General features: G+C 45.8%; 1 protein-coding gene across 1 annotated transcript in view; it reads right to left on the bottom strand.

The window, feature by feature from the left end:
• The window catches only part of PolZ1 (DNA polymerase zeta catalytic subunit), a 169,754-nt gene extending 155,990 nt beyond the window's left edge, over positions 1 to 13,764 (bottom strand). Inside the window, exon 1 of the mRNA XM_065428509.2 lies at positions 13,595 to 13,764. The gene's annotated coding sequence lies outside the window, so the exon portion shown is untranslated. The remainder of the gene's footprint in view (positions 1 to 13,594) is intronic.
• Between the last annotated feature and the right edge of the window lie 6,696 nt (positions 13,765 to 20,460).

The following is a 20,460-nucleotide window of genomic DNA, read 5'->3' as shown; positions in this document are numbered from 1 at the left end:
TGTTTCGGTGCGTACGCCTGCATGCGCTCCTTGCACGACTTATTAACCACCGGTTTTAAAGAATTACTTCATTCGTGTATATATGAAAGTTTGCAAACTTGCAAATCGAGGGCCCGATCCCACGAGTAGTGGAGGAATGCTTCCATGCGCACCGATGCTTTGAAACAAAAGAAAAGCAACATTTGTCAATGAATTCGTTGACACTGTTGCTTTTATTGTGCTTGTTTTAGCAAAGACATGCGCGCTCTTTTAAAAGGGCGCGCATGTCTCTCTCAGCGAAAATAAGCACAATACTCTTGCGCGGTACATCCACTTGACGAAAGATAGGGACGTGTTTGTATGTGCCCGCCGCGATATCTGCCAGTCATTTCGTACCGGGGTGGGGGGGATAAACTTTCATTGTGGAACCAGCACTTTATGATGGCCGGGCCTAAGCCTCCACGTCGAGGGCTTGCCTCGCCGCCGTCTCATGGGCGTGCTGGGTCGCGCAGGTTTGGTCGTCGAGGGCGGAGCTCCGCAGAGCCTCGTGCAACCTCGACGAGAGGGTCGTGGTGTTAATGTGTGTGTGTACTGTGCTGGGCACTCCCACAGCATATGCGGAAGCGTAGCCGGGTGATTACCACAGCACCGACAGTTGGGGGTAATGTAAACGTCTGGGAATATAAGGTGGAGGCGGGCGGGTGAAGGGCACGTGTTTGTTTGTAGCAGACGCAGGGTGGTAGCCTGCACCCGGTTGAACTTGGGGTGAGGTGGGGGGAAGGTTCGGCGACTGAGGTAAAAGGCCTTAACGAGATCGTTATAAGTGGTCAGATTGTCCCTGGTGTCCAACTCGTCTCCAGTGACTCCGGCGTACCGGGTGCCACGATTTCATGAAACTCTGCAGAAGGTTTGCCTGTATAGCTAATATGTTTTTATGGATAATGTTTCTTTGGAATGAGCGATGAATGTTACAAAAGTTGGAGAAAAATATCATGAGCCATTCCACTCTGTGAAGCTGGATGACCAGCGAAGCTGTGCAACACACGACAAAGAGGTGACACAGAATTTTGAACAAACGCACGAACACATTTATTGCCTTAATTGGTATTCATCGTGATGAAAAGTACGCGCACACATTTATTTTTGTACGTTCGCATTCATTCGTGTTATACATTTGTTGTATACATTCGTGTGTTCATTTGGAGATATATTGAGGCAAAGAATCTGAGACCGAAATCGTCACACCGGCTGGCAGTGGGCCAGTGCCGTCAGCGCCTTCGCAGAGGGAGGGGCAGTATGTAAACACAATGTATTTGAACGAAGTACATTCTACTTCACTGCTGATGCAAATTTGCGGCAGCGGCGAATCGTGGCACAATCGAGCCTCAGCAAAAATGTAGATTAGCAACGAAAAAGAATACACTTGGTGTTCACTCGTCGAACGAGTTCAGGAGAAAAAGCATGGGTAGGGAGGAGGGCAACTTATAATCGTCCGTATAGCTTTCTTAATATGACATGCTACACTTAAATTTTGGCCGGTGTGTTTTGCTGTACTGTACCCTACGCGTCCGCAGAATGTTTCCAAACCGTTCCAGGGACCCTTTAACGTTTGTGCGCAGCTTCGCCACTAACGCAAGTGCACGCAGACAGATCGCATGTGCGCGAGTACGTCAGTATTAATTTCCGGAAACGGATGCAGCTGTTCACCAGGCCACTCTCGTCAGTGAAATCATGATTCTGTATTGTTACGCCCACGAAAAGCGTAATATCTGCTGGTCGAGTTTATGCGTGCATGTGTCGTCGCTGCTTATGAAATTCGCTTCCTGCCGACAGATAAAACGGGATGCTTGTCCTATGACATGGTTGGGCTGATGTGCATGCACAGCCTACGGAAAACAGGAATGACTGTGCGAAATGCAGATGCTGATGCCCGATTTGCCAGAGGGTATTTCATAAAAAATGCTGCGTGTACGAGAGACATCTACAGAAACCAAGACGTACGAACCTCCAGTATGGATCAATATGCTGAATGAGTTGTCATTGAAGCGCTTGAAACTCCAACAGGCCAGCTAAGAATTGGTGGCGTGCCTTCTTAGCATAATCAATGTTATGATATGTTAGTATGTGGATGTACTGGATGTTTCATGTCCACGGAAAACCGGTAATAAAGAAAGGGGGAAAAAAGCCTAGTGTCGCGTGTGTTGTCGCTCCCCACATGTCCTAAGTAGCGTAGTTATCTGTACTTTCGTGATCTGTTGAAACTGCATCGTAGAACTTGACTCTTTTTCCCACTCTCGTAAGACTGAAATCAGGAGGGGTACGTAACGCTTACTCCAATAAAAAAGCGAACCAAGTAACAAAACTGTTTTCTGTAAAATAATGGCAAAAATCCAGCAACGGAAAATGTTAGTGAAACTACGGAAAAATTTCGAAAAAGAAAACCTGAGCAAACAAAAAAGTTGTGTGAATAAAATTGCCACATCGTATTGTTTCTTTTTTTTTCGCAAACATTTTTTTAGGCTGGTCATACTTGACTGAATTAGTTCAGAACAAGATGGCCACATTGTTCTTTGTTTCTTTTTTTTTCCACAAGAAAAAAAATGTTTAGGCTGGTCATACTTAATTGAGTGAACTAGTTCGCTGGACTAGGCCAGCCGGAAGTGAAGCGCGTACACACGTAATATGAAATCGATATGCCATTTCACGACAGGAACGCATATATATATTATACTCTTTATTTACATATATTTATTTTATTGTACCCCCCTCCCACCTTCCCGCATAAACCCGTTGGAGCTCACAGGTTCGAATACCGGACCAGGGCGAATTTTTCTCCATCCGCAAAGTTTTAATTCTCTTCTTTTTCCGAGAAAGCCGTATGGGGTTTCCTTTGTAGCTCCGTTCTGCAGTCGAGTGAACGACAATTTTTCCTTCCTCAATTCAGTGCAAGCTGCAAGCGCTGTCTTCAGCTATTTCAGCGCAACCAGCCTATCGCTGTCCATTCTCAAACATGGAGGTGCCCTTCAAGCTCCGACTCAGAGAGTCGCTGTGTACATACACTCTATCCACGCTGTACTTCTGTGAGAGCGGGCGAACGTCGCGGACATTAATAACAGTGGTACAGCGTTCGCACATGTTCGCAACAGCGTCCCCCCCCCCCCCCCCCAAAAAAAAACATTGTTGGCAACGCGTGTTTTGACTCGGCAGTAGAACAGGCGAGGAGTCGTGCAGCAGTATTGCTTCACGCACGTCCTTCCCCCGCCCGCGAAGTAAAGCTGCTGATCTATATGCCGGAACACAATGGCGGTACGGGATTGCGAGCGGTGCGAATAAAGGTTAGGCAAATGCCGTCTGCAGCAAGCGTACTTCTTTGTGGCTTGAGGGAGATAATCAAACAACAAAGCAGAAAAACGGGATGTATAGTGCTAGACGACCAGACGCGTTTTTGCAACATTCCTTCCGATGTGCGCCAACCCATCACAGTTCAGCAAACTTCTGTAGTTCCTTTCTGCTTTCCTTCGGTGTTTTGGAGGAACACTAAAGGCAAATACTAAGTGGACGTGGACTGGTAAAGTAGCATTCCAGACACCTCGCAGCGATAGTTTGGTTCCAAGAAAGGGCTTTACGAGAAAACTACAACCGAAGGGTCCGAATACGTCTATCGCAATACAAATCTCGCGCCACCCAACAGGGACTGGAGTGGTGATGTTGCATATGCCATCACCGCCCGTTGCGGCCGTCGGCGCCCGACAGACAGCGGTACGGCGCTTCGCACAAAAGGCAAACGACCGGTGGTGGAGAAAGTCATCCGCAACAGAGCCGTATAGATTCGGCGCTGCAGCTGCTCTTGCTCAAGTGGCGTGGACCGTGCGGGCATCCCGCGACATCACATGGAAGTGGAATTTGCTGCTACATGAAGTTTGTGCGAGTTTCCTGAGCCAGCAAAGCAAGCGCAGCATTACGCGATAACCAAACTTGTGAAACGCGAAAGCGCGGGCGGCGCAGAGTCGAGCGAAAAGCTAAACCTTCCGGCCATGGAACCTCGTCGTTGTCAAGGGTAATGTCAATTCTTTTTTTTTTTCTAAAAATGAAATAGAACTGGATATTATAGAACTATTTCCTCCTATCATGCGATACAGTGATGTCTATATACCGAGTGGTCGAGTACTAGTGATAGAATTTAAATGAGGAGTGCCTTTCATCATCGGGCAAGTACTCGAATGTCCCGAGGGAGTCTCTAATCGTGTCCAGCATTTACCTCAATTTCCCGATTACTAAGGCTCTGTTCGCAACAATATTGATGCCTTAGAGATTCTCGAGCACTAATCTGTCACTTTAGCTTGACTTATTATTTGCTCTTATTGTCCCTTTAATGCGAAAGCATTATATGCCCCGAAAATCCGGCGTTGTAGTCGGCAGCGTCAACGAATAATGGTACCAAACATGGCCGACGGCGCAAACAGTAAGAACACGTCAAAAAAATGTCCGGATTTACGTCAAATTTCTCAGGCAGGTTTCTGTGAACAAAGCAAATTAATGACCTTGAAAAGAAAATTTGCTAAACTTCGGTCTGGGTGGAAACCGAACCCGGGACTTCGGGTGTTCGAGACGAGCCCGCTTCCCCCACGTCATGGCGGCTCCACGGTTTTGGTTGACCGAAGGTGTGCCTAGCGCGTACGTCACTGGTCACGTGACGGTGCAGCCAATGGGGGCGAACGTGGTGCCACGTCACGGGTGCATAAAATGAGTTTATAAAATAAAAGAGCCTTCATGTCCAATTGAACGGCGCTGAGCGGTCGTTATTCGAGTTACGAACTCCTCGTGGGCAAGCGAGCGCGTTTTGATTTGCCCTTACCGAGGCACAGTTAGAACGCGGGTGAGAGCTCGCGCGGAGAAGGAACGCGCAGAAGAGAGAGAAGTGGTTCGTGAGGGGAAGGAGAAAAGGCTAGCGCTATGAGTTGCAGCAAATAGCGCTAGCCTTTCCTCCTTCCCCTCAAGAACCACTTCTCTCTCTTCCGCGCGTTCCTTCTCCGCGCGAGCTCTCACCCGCGTTCTAAATGCGCCTCGGTAAGGGCAAATCAAAACGCGCTCGCTTGCCCACGAGGAGTTCGTAACTCGAATAACGACCGACATTTCACAAAAGGTACTACTATCATTCTTTCCCATTCCCACACGTAAGTAGTTTTAAATGCCTCTGCCGAATGTTTCTTTTGTTGGCGGTTTGTTGGTGTCACAGTCATAAGTTCGCGGGCTCTGGGCTCAAATGCCTGTGTTCATTACGCAAATGAGCACACAAAGACCCGCGTTTCTTTTTTTTGCCTAAATACTTCTCAAAGAAAGATGTTGCGCTTACTGCTAGTTTGCTATCGTTCGCATTTCGCAACAATGTCGTATTCTATGGTACCTGTCGATCGCTAATAACACTTGGCTCTATTACTTGCCTGGTCGCATGCAAGTAAAAGTGCTTAAGTGCTATACTCATATTGAATGACTGTGGAATGCGACCCTGCTGCGACATATACGCGATAACAAGCAGCGAGAAGGTCACTCTGCGCATCACAAACTTCCGAGCCGTTCCACGCGTCTGCCACCTGCTTTTGATAGCACCGACAACCGCGTGGCAAAATGTGCTGCAGGGAGTTAGTGTCTGAGCGTGCTTATACCGAGTGCTTTATGAAATGCGCTCCAAATTTCTTAAAACAGAGCACAGTGAGCTCTCACTTGAGTGAATTTCAAGGGACCCAATGAAATAGTTCACGTAACTGAAAGTTCACTAAACTGAATATTCACGAGAATATGGAACAACGTAGGGCACATGTGTGCGTCAAATGTGTGAAATGCAATTCATGGAGTTATGTACATCAACATAGCATACGACTGCATAACAGTTACGTTGCTGCCTATCTCACTTTGGAAAAAAAATAATTTTAATTTGCACTGGCGCTCTGAAAGTGCAAGAAGTAACAAAGCTCTCCAGAGAGTCTTTTTTTTTTGTGCGCTTCCTCTGGCCCAGCTTGTTGCTGAGACACGAAGTCTCGCAAATTTCCAAGGCATCCTACAGCCTCGGCGAGAGTTTAAGGATCGGAATCTGCCTCTACCATAGCATCTTCCTCGTCGCGCTCTTCTTGTTCTGGATTAACACTGGAAACAATTTCTAGATCTGATAGTTCAGCACCGGTAACGAGCTCACTGTAGCACTGCACATACACTTCTAACGAAGTGTTGCTTCGAAGCGTTGCCAGAGTTCTCTGATCAAGTTCGTCCAAATGAAACATTCGCTATTCAGAAATTCAGATTTTTGCATAAAATGCATAGGGAAGCCACCGTGGGTTTTATCAAAAGTTCGTTATTTTCTGAAATATTCGTTAAACCGACTTTAGTACAACTGAGAGTTTACTGTCGATTATGTATATGTTAAATTATATAAATAACTGATTTCTCTTGATTGCTTTTATTACAGATGCATACACTTGAAGATGACTAAATGTAGCAATTAGTTTCCGGCTTCTCACTGATTTTCTCACAAGTTTCCTTCTCACTAATTTCATGCTGTGTCCATTCTTACGGCTTCCTCAGTCTTTCTCGCGTTATAATTTTGAATATCCCTTATTTCTTCCTTCTTGATTATTTTTGACAGTTCTGTGAATTCTATCTGATCTCTTGAGTTGGACACCTTCATTCTTTGTGGTTTCTTAATTAGGTCCTTTGTTACTTGAGAGAGCTTGCCCACTGGTTGCCTTGGTGCCTTGCCTCCCACTTCAACTGCTGCCTGTGAAGCCAGCCTAGTTACGGTTTCATTCATTACCTCTATGCCATATTCATCTCTGTGTTCTAAGGCTGCATATTTGCTTGCAAGCACCAGGCTGAATTGGTCTGCTTTTACCCTTACTGCCTCTAGGTTGACCTGTTCCTTCCTGACCAATTTTACTCTTTCTCTCTTCAAATTGAGGTGAATCCTAGACCTCACCAAGCTATGATCACTGCACTTTACTCTACCTAACACTTCAACATCCTTCACTATGCTGGGATCGGCAGAAAGTATGAAATCAATTTCATTTCTTGTTTCACCATTAGGGATTTTCCAGGTCCACTTTCTGTTGCTATGCTTCCTAAAAAAGGTGTTCTTTGTTCGCAGCTTATTCCTTTCTGCAAATTCTACCAACATCTCTACTCTAGTGTTCCTTGGATCGATGCCGTAGTTTCCAATTGCTTGTTCAAGAGCCTGCTTTTTCCCCACTTTTGCATTAAGTCACCCATGACTACAGTATACTGAGCTTGCACTTTTCTCATCTCTAATTCAGCATCTTCACAAAGCTGTTCTATTTCTTCATCATCGTGATTGGAGGTTGGAGCGTAGGCTTTTACCACCTTTATTCTACACCTCCTATTCAGCTTTATTGCGACTACTGCTACCCTGTCATTAATGCTGTAGAGTCCATCACTGCTGCCTGCTATGTCCTTATAGATTAGGAGTCCTACCCTGTATTCCTTTTTATCTGGGAGTCCTATGTAGCAGAGAACGTAGTTAGCACTGTATAAGCCTCACCAGTTCAAATCTCAATAAGGCCAATGATATCCCAAACAATGTCTCATAGTTCCTCAAAGAGTCCTGCTAAGCTAGCCTCACTCGACAGAGTTCGTGTGTTAAAGATTGCCAGGGTCAGTTTCCATTGGTGGCCTGTCCGGGTCCAGAGATTCTTAGCACCCTCTGCTGCGTTACAGGTTTGACCGCAGCCTTGATCAGGTGCTCCACAGCTGCTGGGGACTGAGGACGATTGGTTTATCGGATGAATAATTTGGTAGGGAGTGGTCGAATACTCCATCAGGGAGGTCAATTCCTATTCCGGTGAGGAAGTGTCTTTTGTTGAAGCTTAGTGGGTCTTCCTAATTTGGTTGCACCTGGATTCGTATAGCCCCGCTCGCTCTCGGTATCTTTTGTCGGTGACATGTTCATTCCCGCGTTGTAGTCGGTGAGCCTGTTGACAGGTTTTGCAGTTCGGTTCATTAAATATTTGTTTGTTTGTGCGCCGCCTCTTCTTGCGTGTGAGTGGCTGCTCTTGAAGCCTCCTGCGAAGCGAACTGCTTCATATTCATGACGAAGAAATGACATTTCTAATGCTTGGTTTCGAAACCTGTTCCTCCAGCACGGAACCCCGTTGCCTCAACCATTAGGGCTCGGAAGCACGTCTTAAGAGGCTGAAAAGAACACCCTCACGAACGTCCCTCGTGCAAGCCAGCGCTCTGACTTGACTGCAGCTCCTGCCTCCACATGCCTTTGCGTGTGTGCGTGCGTGTGTGTGTGCGCGTGCATGTGTTCATGGGTTTTCGTTTATGTTTAGGCTTCGCATCATACACACAATGCGCCTCAGATTATGTTGTGATCTATAGGTATTTGTCTTGCTAAAGAATATGCCAAGCATCTGGAAAGACCGAGCACACATGCTTAAAGAATTTCTGTTGTTGTGGCTGCGGCGAAAGGGGAACGGGAGAAAGCACAAGTGCTCGCCTCGTGCACGTGCCGCCGTCTTTTTATCCGCACTTCTCCGCGTTGCGACTTCTGGAACGCTCCAACACAAACCTGCTTAACTGGAGACCATTATCCTGCTTGGGTTCCGTGTACATTCTCGCGTCAACTTCAACTACATATTGCTCAAATTTAAACCACAAGCGATAACCCAAAAATTGTTGCTTCACCTTGAAGCCGGATGCATGCGGTATCACCGAACAGGATACACCCGGTGCTTCAGGTAATACTTCGCGTAAGATTGTTTTACCCAGAGTGTCGAAGTGAAACTACATTTACTTCCCGCTTTCGTTCCAGTTCACCGGTTCATTGCCGATTCAACTCCGAGCGAAAACATTACGGGGTAGACCAGTTTGAACAAGTTCGTGTTCGTTTGCACGACCTAAACAGATAATTACACAAAACTATAATCACATTTATTTTGTACGAACTTGACGGTACACCTGATCTGCACGGAAAGACTTTACCAAAAAGTAGGCTGCGTGCCTGCTGTTCTTCTTGCCTTAAGCAGTTATATAAAAAAATCGGGTTGTGGATCGACTCTCGAAAATCCAGTCATTTCCAATAAATACCGGTTGCTAACAGCAATGGTATGAACAAAATATGTTTTAGAGCGCAGCTCTTTGGCGTCCGTTCCTGGGTTTCGCGTCGTCGTCGGCGTTGTCGTCGGCCTCGTAACCAGCTCCGCCCCCCTTTCATCCCCCCAGCGCTAGCAGCGACCGACTGATACCGCTGGATGCCGCTGACGCCGCTAGAGAGTCAAGATAACGTGACTGCATAGAACACCGTCGCCGCCATGCAGAAAGAGGAGGAAAGGGTCCCCCCCCCCCCCCCCTGTTCTTGTGTGGCGGATAGGGTGCTCTTCAGTTGCCGACGCGCCGGTTATTTCACGTAGGCCCCGGCACTTCGACGAATACGTGACCACCTTCCCACGGCTAGACCTGGTTCTTAGCGCTGCGGAAGCGAGGGTATCATATTGTTTGTGTCGGCATCGGCGGCGTTGTCCCTGAAACCAACTCCGCAGCTGGGGTTGACTCACTATCGGCGTCAGCGGCATCAGTCAGTCGCTGCTATCTCTTCCCTCCTCCCTTTATCGTGTTGTCCGCTTGCTGCGCGCGCTTCTGCCCCCATCGTTTGCCGCTGGGTGTACACGCCGCCCCCCTCCCCTCTCTTCCTGCGAGTCTCCGGTTGTCAAAGCGCCGGCTCGAACTTAATTCCTTTCTTCGCTCCTCCTCCAATGCAACCCCTGTGCGGTGGTACCAAGTCGAACATATATCAGTCTATTTCTCCGACCACAAAGCTTCCTTCATGACTGTCAAGAACTGTTACTGGAGTCTTTGTTAAAGGAATACGTGTGAAAAATAAAAAAAAAATTCTGTGATAGCGCATACATGTGTTGCTCGATTTCTTTGCCTCAATCTATCGAAAAGGTGAAACAGCTTATTTGCTGCGCTCAAATTTCGCATTAGGAAGTAACGTAATCGTCGGTAATTTTTTTAGCCTGAACAACGTCGAGAGCGGCTCAAGGTCCCACTGAACGGAGTTGCGTTTTTTTCGCAAGAACCCGCCGTGCCATTCCACTAAACAATTGGTCTTTCAGGTTCCGAAGAGACCAGTTGATTCTAAGAATTGACTGCAAAAGGTATTGTGCGACTGGCCTTCTTTGGCGGGTCAAAGTAAGCTGTACCCGTCTGCAAATACGTGGCTGTCTGGATGGCGCGCTGGTCAGCTAGATTATGCAGTTCTGTTGGTGAAATGTCGTATGCTCGGCTTCATTTGTCTGACATCGGTGACAAACAGTGTAACTATTCGCAGCACTGCCTCATTGACTGTAGCTTTATAGTGGTGCGCTTACCTATTCGCAAGCTTGAGTGTTGCATGTTGCAGGTACAAAGCGAAGTCCAGTTATACAGGGATCTTCACGAAACACAAATCCTGCAGTGTAGACGACACCTTCGGAGTGACCAATTGATATTGCTCTGAAAGAATACTTGTGACGCTTTTGTAAGGACCGTGCTTCAGACCCCTTATATATTGATAAGGCATATCAAATGTCTACATTTTAAGTTGGGTCAGTTCCACTCTCCTCGCGAAAACGTACATGTCATAGAAGAAGCCATTTGTAGAAGGCCAAGAAAATAATTTAATGTCCGTCCAAATCAACTAGCTATAGCTGTGTGTTTGACAAAGTACTTAAACCCAAGAAAATGAAATAAATGTGATGTGTACACTACGCGGTAGGTGGCGTCAAGTGAGCTTGACGCGCGCCGGTAGCCGCTGAACAAAATCGCGCGCCAAATTATGGAACGCGCTGCCTGTTGCGGTGGCTTAGCGGCTATGGTGGAGCGCACGTGGTCGCGGAATCAAATCCCAACCGCGGTGGCCTCGCTTGGATGGAGTTGAAATGAAAAAAAAAATGAAACGCCCCTGTCCCGTGCATTAGGGGCAAGCTAAAGAACATAGGAGACTGTGGGTGTAGGCCAGTTGGTAATTCATGATTTTGGGAAGTTACCGCAAGCAAAACAGGAGACTTGAAGAAAAGGACGACATGAAGCGTTACTGACAACTGATGATTTAAGGAAACGAACGCCAAGCTTATATAGGTCAGATACACGTGTGCACCCGAAAAGCAACGTAAAAACCAATGAAAAACACAGAACGACCTTAAACACGAGTGCGATAAAAATACTAGGAAAACGCTGGCAGACTGCTGAGGCGCCGAACACGTGTGTATCACATGGAAAGAAAGAAAGAAAGGTTCTTTCTGAGAAACCGCAACTGACGGCGAGCTAACGCAAACACCAGCGTTAAAGCGTCGCATGGCCACGGCCTCTACAAACTCTCTTTCCAGCTGGCCATTTTTTCTGCCGATAATCTCAGTCTTTGAAAACAAAGGAGAGCAGCCCACACAACTACCGGTAATGAATAACCAAGTTCATCGTGTTAGCTTCGTGTCGTCCCTTTCTTCAAGTCCCGTGTTTCGCTTGCGGTAACTTCCCAAAATTCCCATTTGCCAGTATGGGAGGGGCCCTCTACTGACATATGTAGAGGGGCAAAGTGTACTTGGTGTACTTGTTTTTCAATGTAACGTTGTAAATGATCACTGAGCCCTCATTTTCCCCACTACTTTTGCTCGTCATGCGAGGCTCGCAGTTTGTTTTTCCACTGTCTTCGGTGAACTAAACGAGGCGCCATGTTGAAATTTGTGAAAGATTAGGGGCACAATATGTGTAATGTAATGTTTAGGCCACGTTCGAAGTAGGTGGGTTAAATGCGCCACTTTGCAATAGATTCACCTGTGCAAGTGGACCGGAACGTTATTAGCGGTGTTTTACGAGTGGCGTAAATTTACGCCGCGGCTTTGCATAATTACATTTACAACCGGGGTCAAATATTAGCTAACATATATATGACGAATCGTGTCCCTAGTTCGTGTGCTATGTTGAATGCGTGTAGATCAAATACAGCTTTTGCAAAAAAAAATACATTTGGGATTTTTTTTAATATTAAGCAAGCGTTCGAACGTGTCAAGCCGCCATTATCAGGTATATACGTTACCCAAGTTCACAACAGTACTCCGCTTTTCACAACTTTTACATTTAGGAAGAGTGGGCGTAGCTTAAGTGGAATTTGTCGCGAAGTTCTGACGTTTCTGTGTACGAATAACTATTTAACCTCGTATCTCGTTCTTTATTTTTATGCGTGATACGTATATTGAGTTCTGGTGTCGTGAGGGAACGAAACGAGTCAACTGTATCGTGTCTGGTGTCAATATATGAATGAGGACGAGGTAATGGGTGATGTGAAGGCAAAGTTCAAAAGTGGGTGGAGTAATTGGGGCTGTGTGTAATAAATTACGTGTGTGCGTGCACTATAGCGTTACGAGTATGTCTAACGAATGGAGCAGAATTTAAACCATTGCCCTGGCAGAGCTACAAATGTCACCGAGATCAAATTTAGCGGGAATAGGTGGAACGCTATGAAAACCTCTGCGCGAAGTTAAACTAGTTGTATCAAACACAGCTTTTGTAAAAAAAAAAAGAATTCTTAATCAAGTTTTAGAAGGTGTGATATGGCCGCTATCAGCTATGCTTCCCATTGTCCCGACACAGCTGCAAGTTACATGTTTATATTTCATGGAAGTGGAAAGGGATGCTCATTAAGTGTCATGCCTGAAAATGTTTTTACGTTCCTAGTCCAGCTAGAAGCCTCGAGAATAATTATTGAACGCTCGTTTTCTTTTTTTTCTCTTTTCAAGCGTCATAATACGTCATGTCATGTGTAGGCTATAGGTTCAAATAATTTTGCTCCACCATGGTTCACTACGTGTGACTGATGATTACGTGTGTGCCTTGTAATGATAAAGTTAACTGGTAGACGCATTTACTGGCTATTTCTCGTAATGCATAGTAATCTTACAGTAATATTACACACACACACACGCTTATATATATATATATATATATATATAGCGAGAGAAAGAGAGAGAGAGAGAGAGGTTGGATAGCTTTAGTTTGCCTCCCCCACCCCACCCTCGACTCAAGAAATAGTCGGCACGCCACTGTAAGCTTTTTTTATCGTGATGACGTTGCCACAAACGTGTTACGCAGAGTGTACAGTACACATGGCTGATCATTGCAAGCGATACGGCGTTATATGACCTAACTGTAACTCCCCATGCCTGATTGTACATAATCTAGGGAAACGTTTACGTAGACGAAGTGGAAGGCAGATCGATATATATATATATATATATATATATATATATATATATATATATATGTGTGTGCGTGTGTGTGTGTGTGTGTGTGTGTGTGTGTGTGTGTGTGTGTGTGTGTGTGTGTGTGTGTGTGTGTGTGTGTGTGTGTGTGTGTGGGCGGGTGGCCGTCGCAATATGCGGCCTACACGCAAGCAGGATGATCCCAGGAAGAATCAGGGGAAGGGGGGGGGGGGGCGAGTACCTTGGGGACCGCCGGATCCACCGGTGCCTAAAAACCACACGCATACATATATCAAGATCTTCGATCGCCAGCGAATGGGCCGCGGAAGTTCGCTTCCATAAACACCCGCACACGTTGTCACAGAACTTACTTTGCGAGGCCCTTCGGTAAGCTGTCATGACGCGGCTATAGCTGCTACTGCCGGCACATCCACCGGTCCATCCGCCGGTCCAGGCGAAGCCGGGTCACTCCCAGGAACGACGCGCAGTACGGCAGCGCAAACGCCCGATGCACGGTATACAGCGCTCCGTGGAGTTGCACTATTTATACCGATCAATTGCCGTGGACGGCTTCCGCGCTTACGCTGCTGCTGCTCTCGGCGAGATTGATCACGCACACGTGTACGGCAACGAGGGTTTGCAACATTGTTTGACCTCACAGCTCCGTGCACGGCATGCGATGCCGACAGCGGATTCCGAGCTGCGCGCTTCTAGTCTTAGCGCTGCTATACTCGCGCATGCGCTCACGAAGCGCGGTATACATGCCGTTCGGGCTCGTCTATAATAACCCGACGTGTCGTGACAATTGTGCGCCGTGTATACGACGCGGCTTCGCGATACGCGATAGCGGGCTGTGGCAATAGGACGGAAACTTTTCTTCGGTATTGTATGCACCGATTCTTCACTGGAAGAAAGACAAAAAAAAGAAGCCTGTGTGTTTCCCTTTATGTTGAAACACGGAATATCTTATTCGTTTTCACAGAATTGGTCTTTATACGGAAAAGCGAAACATTTGCCAATGCGGTGAACGAAATAAGATTTGTTCGTCTCTTCACTGTATCCTGTGCAGCTTCACCAGCGCGTAGATACCGTATAGACCTCGTATAGATCTCGTATAGATCTCGTATAGATACGTATAAATCTCGTATGCGCGAGCCAATTTTAGTCTTATAGTTTCTGAGTAAGATACAGCTGCAATCAGTCGTGCCGCTCATAGCGTGGCTATATATAAACTCGCGGAGTGGATACGTATACGTGCTTGGATGTGTGGCGTCGTGTCAGCTGACTTGGCGACAGACGTCTCTTTCAGAGGTGGTCACATCTCATATGTGCTACGCGTGAAGCGTAGCACATATCTATTTGTGTGCACGTATAGTCTGTTACAACCGCATTCCGACATTTGACTCTTACGCACTACAAAAGAAAGCTGCAGGCGCGAGAGAAGCAAGCGTTGCTCAGGCGTAATAGAATAAAATACGTAACAAAAATTCTCCAAATTCTGGAAATGCAACAAGCGGTTTATTTTGGTGAAATCACAGAAAAGCAAGCGGACGGACAACGGTAGAGAACAGAAAAGATACGTTGAAAAAATTCGATACTCTTTCTGGTACTTCTTTTTTTTTTTTTGTCACAACAATATGTTCAATACAACATATTTAAAAGATAAAGAGCAAAATACGCTTTTTTTTATTCTCATCTTTCTTTTCTTTTTTTTTTAAGCCAGGAGAAAGAGATTGTTCGAATTCGCTTTAAAAAAGAAAAAAAAAGTACAGGGTAGCAACTTGCTGCAATAGATAAGTGGCATTTCGGGCACTGAACTCATCTGCATAAAGTATAATAGCAATTCAAATGAAACAAATTTCGCTTTACGAGAGATTGATGGTAGCCTTATTTTTTATCCGTAACCACCGGAGTGTGGCAGAGAGTGTGGCTAATCGACGTTCCATTGCGTTGCGAGGTCGTACATCGAGAAGCGATAACGGGACGAGCGCGAGACATACCTCGCTCTTCCCTGTATAGGATGTTGTTCTGTTGCTGTTTCGGCGATATGTGCCTTCACAACCATTTAAAAATTGAAAGGAGCTCCAGAAGAACGCGTTACAAGTGATATCCGAACTCACAACCTCTGGATGACACATTTACCCCCCCCCCCCCCCTCCCTCTAGAAGGAAAGAACAAGAAGAAAAGAGATATGTCGCTGGCTGTTCCTAGGAGCTTCTGAGACAATGACGTAAAAGAATAATAGAAATTACAAACTGCCTTTAGAGTAAGTGTTATTATGCCCTGGACGCAGCTTTGCTCTTTGAACAGAGTTTACACGCCTTTAATTGAGTATAAAATTCTTAATACAGTTTATACATTCTGGTGTTCACAAACCCTAAGAATAGCCTTGCTACAGCCGAGAACACGGTAGTTTAGAGTTCTTGCACTGCTTTTCAGAGAGCGAACAGGAGCTCATTGACGTCCTGGAAAAGTCACTAAAGACGTTTTTCTTTCTCTCTCTCCTCGAAAAGGGCTCTCGCGAGGGCGAGGGCCGGTTTACGCAAATTTGCGCGAGTGGTTTCATTCGCCTCCTGGAAAACGTCACGCTATTGCACCGTGAATGGAAAGCCAGCACCCCAGTGGTGTCACACCGTGGCCGGCATGATCTAGCCACGTAGCAGTGCAGTTAAGCAAATGCAGGTTGACTTACAGAAGCGGTGTTCATAACGTGCTACAGTGGAACGCCTTTATAACGAAGTGCTCTGGGCCTCCTAAATCATTCGTTATACACCAAGTGCATCGCACTTCGTTGTAAAGGTCGCGCATCGCACAATAGAGCTGGGAGAAAATTATTTCTTCGTTATACAAGTAATTTCGTAATCTTTCAGTAACGCAAATCTCTGTAGTGATTTACGTTACTGGAAGCAAATAGGCATACCCGTAGGCGGGAAGTTTTTATTTTTCTGGAGGGGGCTGGGGGCCCGGCAAGCTTTCTGAACCATATATATATATATATATATATATATATATATATATATATATATATATATATATATATATATATATATATATATATATATATATATATATAGTTAGAATACCCTCATTTATTTACAGGGATCCATGTTGACAACCTCTTTCTCTTCCTCCTCCTCCTCCTGTTATTCTCTTCAGTCTTTTTCGCCGCAACATCACATCTTCCCGGACTTCGATTTTCATCCCTCCTGGGATGATAGGGTATGACATTTCCCACTGTTGCTTTTTCAGTTTTTCTTCCGGTCCCAAATACTGTAACGATTTCCAAATTCCTTGTCGCTTGATGGTCTTTATCACTGTGTAGGGCCCAGAAAATCTTGACTTCGGTCCATCTAAACTCCTCCAGACTAAAACTATCTCCAGGCTCTATTACAAGCATCTTCGAGCTATGTCGCAGATTGTAGTGTCTCTTCATGGTCGATCTGTAGCGTGTAAGCTCCTCTTCCGTCTTGCGTCTTTCCTGCAGATCTACTTTTCCAACGATTCCAAGGTTGCAGTCTGCCGGTAGCCAAGTTGCTTCGCCTGATGCAGCAAAGTTAGGCGTGCGTCCTAATCCCATGGTATGAGAATGTTTGTGGTGCCTGACTGCTACTTCCAAGGCACACTTCCATCCTCCACGGAAATCATGGTAAATTGCGATGAATGTTTTCAAGTCCCGAAAGAGCCTCTCAGCTAGGCCGTTTCCTTCTGGGTGGTAGGGTGCGGCAAATCTCAGGGCAATTCCTCTATCACGGCCCATTCTTGAAGCTTTTTACCGCGGAAAGCTGGCCCGTTGTCGGACACTACCACCTTGGTGTTCTTGGACAAGTTCCGCTCCAGTAACGTCAAAACACAATTGCCGTCTTCGTTTCCTGGCTTTGCAGCTGTCATGCGTGTGCATTGATCTATTGCGACAAGGAATGTTTTAGTCTTACTGACTCCCTCGCCTCGCTTTTTTATTTCGGCACAATCTAGATGAACTACTTCATATGGTACTAGGGAATGATTAGCGATGACCATTTGATTCCCTCTTGGACGATACTTGTGCTTGTTAATCTGGCACTGGTGACAGGTTTGTACGTAGCTCTTGATATCTTCCTTCATATTTTTCCGTGTGAATAGAATTTTTATCTTCCAGTAAGTTTTCCAGAATCCATCGTGCCCTCTTGACCCTGGGCTGTCATGGTACAGCTTCAAAACCCTTTTCGCCAAAGTTCCTGGCACGTAGAATTTGCCATTGTCGCAAGTCAAGTCTTCGGTGCCTTCCCACAAACTGTACACGTGTCCGTGATCAGACGTTCTCATTTCTGTGATGTGAAGCCTGGAAAGAGCATCTGCGTCAGAGGGCTTATCACCAGGTCGATGGCTTACATCGAAAGTGAACTGTTGTATTTCACTGATCTAACGCGCCACCCTGCTCTTAGGCTTGATTAATCCCAAGAGGTAGGTTAAAGCTCGGTTGTCAGTGAAAAGCCGGAAATGACGACCCTCTATGTAGCTTCTGAAATACCGGAGTGCCATCGCAACAGCCAGAGCCTCTTTTTCTGTGGTCGTATAATGTTCTTGAGCTTCTGAGAACGTAGCAGAATAACAGCCAATCCCTCTAAGTTGGCGTCCTTGCTGTTCCTTTGTGTCTCGTTGATATAGAACGGCCCCTGACCCGTATAGTGAAGCGTCCGTGCACAGCTCGAAAGGCTTGTTGAAGTCAGCTAGCACAAGCACAGGATCCGACGATACAGCTTCAACAAGGTACTCGTACGCTTTCTCGCACTCTTCACTCCAGATAAATGGCCCATCCTTTTGCGTCAGCTCGGTGAGGCATCGTGTCTTTGCAGAGTAATCCTTAATGAACGCACGAAAATGACCGGCGAGTCCGAGGAAAACATGGAATGAGTGTAGGTCATATGGCTTGACGAGCTTCTTCATTCATTGTATAGACTCCTCTTTTGTTGTTTTAGTTTTTGCCGTCAAAAACTCTTCCTAGAAAGACAACATTCGTCCGAAAAAGTTCACTCTTGTTCTTGTTAATCTTTATCTTTGACTTGCTGAGGGCTTCTAACACGCACGAAAGGTGTTTTTCGTGTTCTTCTCTTGTACGTGAGTATATGATGATGTCGTCAATGTATACGTTACAAAATTTTCCTAGGAACTCATTAAGAATGCCATTCCTCATTTTCCGAAACCAAGCTCCAGAATTCTTCCAACCGAATAGTAAGCGGTTGTACCCGTACACATCGAAAGGTGTTACAAAAGCAGTGTACTGCTTGTAATCTTCTTGTAGTGGTACCTGTCAGTATCCTTTACAGAGGTCGATCCGAACGAAAAAATTTTGATCCACCAGTTTCATTGATGATTTCGTCTATTCGGGGCATGGGAAAAGGAAACAAATCAGTCTGGCCGTTTATCTGCCGGTAATCTGTGCAAAGGCGAAATGAGCCATCGTCTTTCGGTACTATGGTGATTGGTTACGCGAAAGTGGATGTTGATGGCCTTATGATACAGGCATTTAGCATTTTCTGCAGTTCGGCCTTTAGCTAGATCTTTTTTCTCGTGGGAGAGACTGTACAGCTTTTTACGCACTACTGTGACGTCACGAAGCTTAAACGGTACCTCAAGGACATCTGCTGCTGGCAGGTACGTCTCAACACAAATAAGCTCGGGAAAATTTGTCAGTATCTCATCAGCATTTCTAACTCTTCGATGTGAATTTTCAATTCCACACAAATTAGGCTTAAATGATCCGTCAATAGTCACTTCGTCTCTCCAAGAAATATTCATTTTCAATCGCTTCATATCAGGTCTAGATAAAATAAACAGGAAGTCAACAGCCTGCATGACAAGGGCATCTACTTTCAGGTGATGTCCACCAAATTCAACTTCTACGTCTGTCCAGTGTTGCAACCTTCTAGTTTTTACATCATAGCTTTGAACACTAACTGTTCTTCCTTCATACACCTTGCTCGGTTGGACAACTCCCTGATTTACCAGGCTTACAGATGCTCCAGTATCAACCAGGGAGTCCGCACTTTTTCCATTTACCATCATTTTAACAAATAAAAGGTTTCATTTCAAAAGGTATTCATTTTCCATCGTTTCACAGTGGTCGGACTCGGTATTAAAATATTCTAGCGTTTCGCCATGTGCATCAATGCTCAGTGGTAGAGTACTAAGCCTTTTGATGGGACCATCGATCAGACAGTCGCTGGACACATACTAAAGGCAAGCAAGTAAGTCATCCGTGGAGCTTGGACGGTGTACACAAACCTCTCTTTGCGATTCGTTAGTCATGTCTCAAATTATCAGCGGAAGGATTGCAGAGTCCGGCAGATTAGGGTCGGCAATTTAGAGTAAACGCCTCATCTCGAAAAAATACTCCATGACTGTCCCATGTCTGTCTGAAAGCTATTGCGTCGTCCCATCTGTCAACCGGATTTCGCTCAAAAGCAGAAAGAAAACTATCTTTCCACCTGTGCCATGAATCACGGCATTGACTTGCGATTCGCATGTCCCACCATTTTCTGGCATTGCTAGATAGAAAACGGCGCATGTTGCACACTTCGTCATCCAATGACGTCCAGTGGTTTTGCGCACATGCATATTCATAAAATCTGAGCCACAAGTTGGCGGCATTAGACACCCCATCGAAACTATCAGGCTTAATCTCTTCTCGATGTGGTTTCTGTACTCTTAGTGAGTCGCAAAATGCTTCGAGAATCAGTCGCTGTTGCTCATACTGCGTGGTCTGCTGCTGCAACAGCGCTTGCAACAAGGCATTATTAGTGTGCTCAGTCGCGTTCTTCGAATCTATTCTTGAATGTCCCGGAAACATAATCTCAATTCAAACATAGAAGCATCGATTCGTACCGCACCTTTCTCAACGAGGGCCGCTTCGTTCAGTTGACTCTTCTCAGTGATGATGCGAAGCAGTTCCGATGAAGTCGCTGATTCCTGAAAAAGCACTCGGTCTTCGCCATCAAGCTGGTAGGTGTTCACGGTCGCCTGCCAATCTGCTCTTACCACTGTTACTTCAAACCACATGTTCGGCTGCGCCAAACATAAAGTACGAATTAAAATACACTACACACATATAGGGATTCATCTTGACCCCCTATTTCACTTCCTCCCCCTCCTGTTCTTGTCTCTTCAGTCTTCTTCTTCGCCGGCACCATCACACACACACACACACACACACACACACACACATATATATATTGTGGGGAGCACACGCGCCCATCTTCCC

This window comes from Dermacentor albipictus, chromosome 5 (genome assembly GCF_038994185.2).
Source record: "Dermacentor albipictus isolate Rhodes 1998 colony chromosome 5, USDA_Dalb.pri_finalv2, whole genome shotgun sequence".
NCBI classification, from domain to species: Eukaryota; Metazoa; Arthropoda; class Arachnida; order Ixodida; family Ixodidae; genus Dermacentor; species Dermacentor albipictus.
This window is presented reverse-complemented; position numbering and strand designations above follow the sequence as displayed.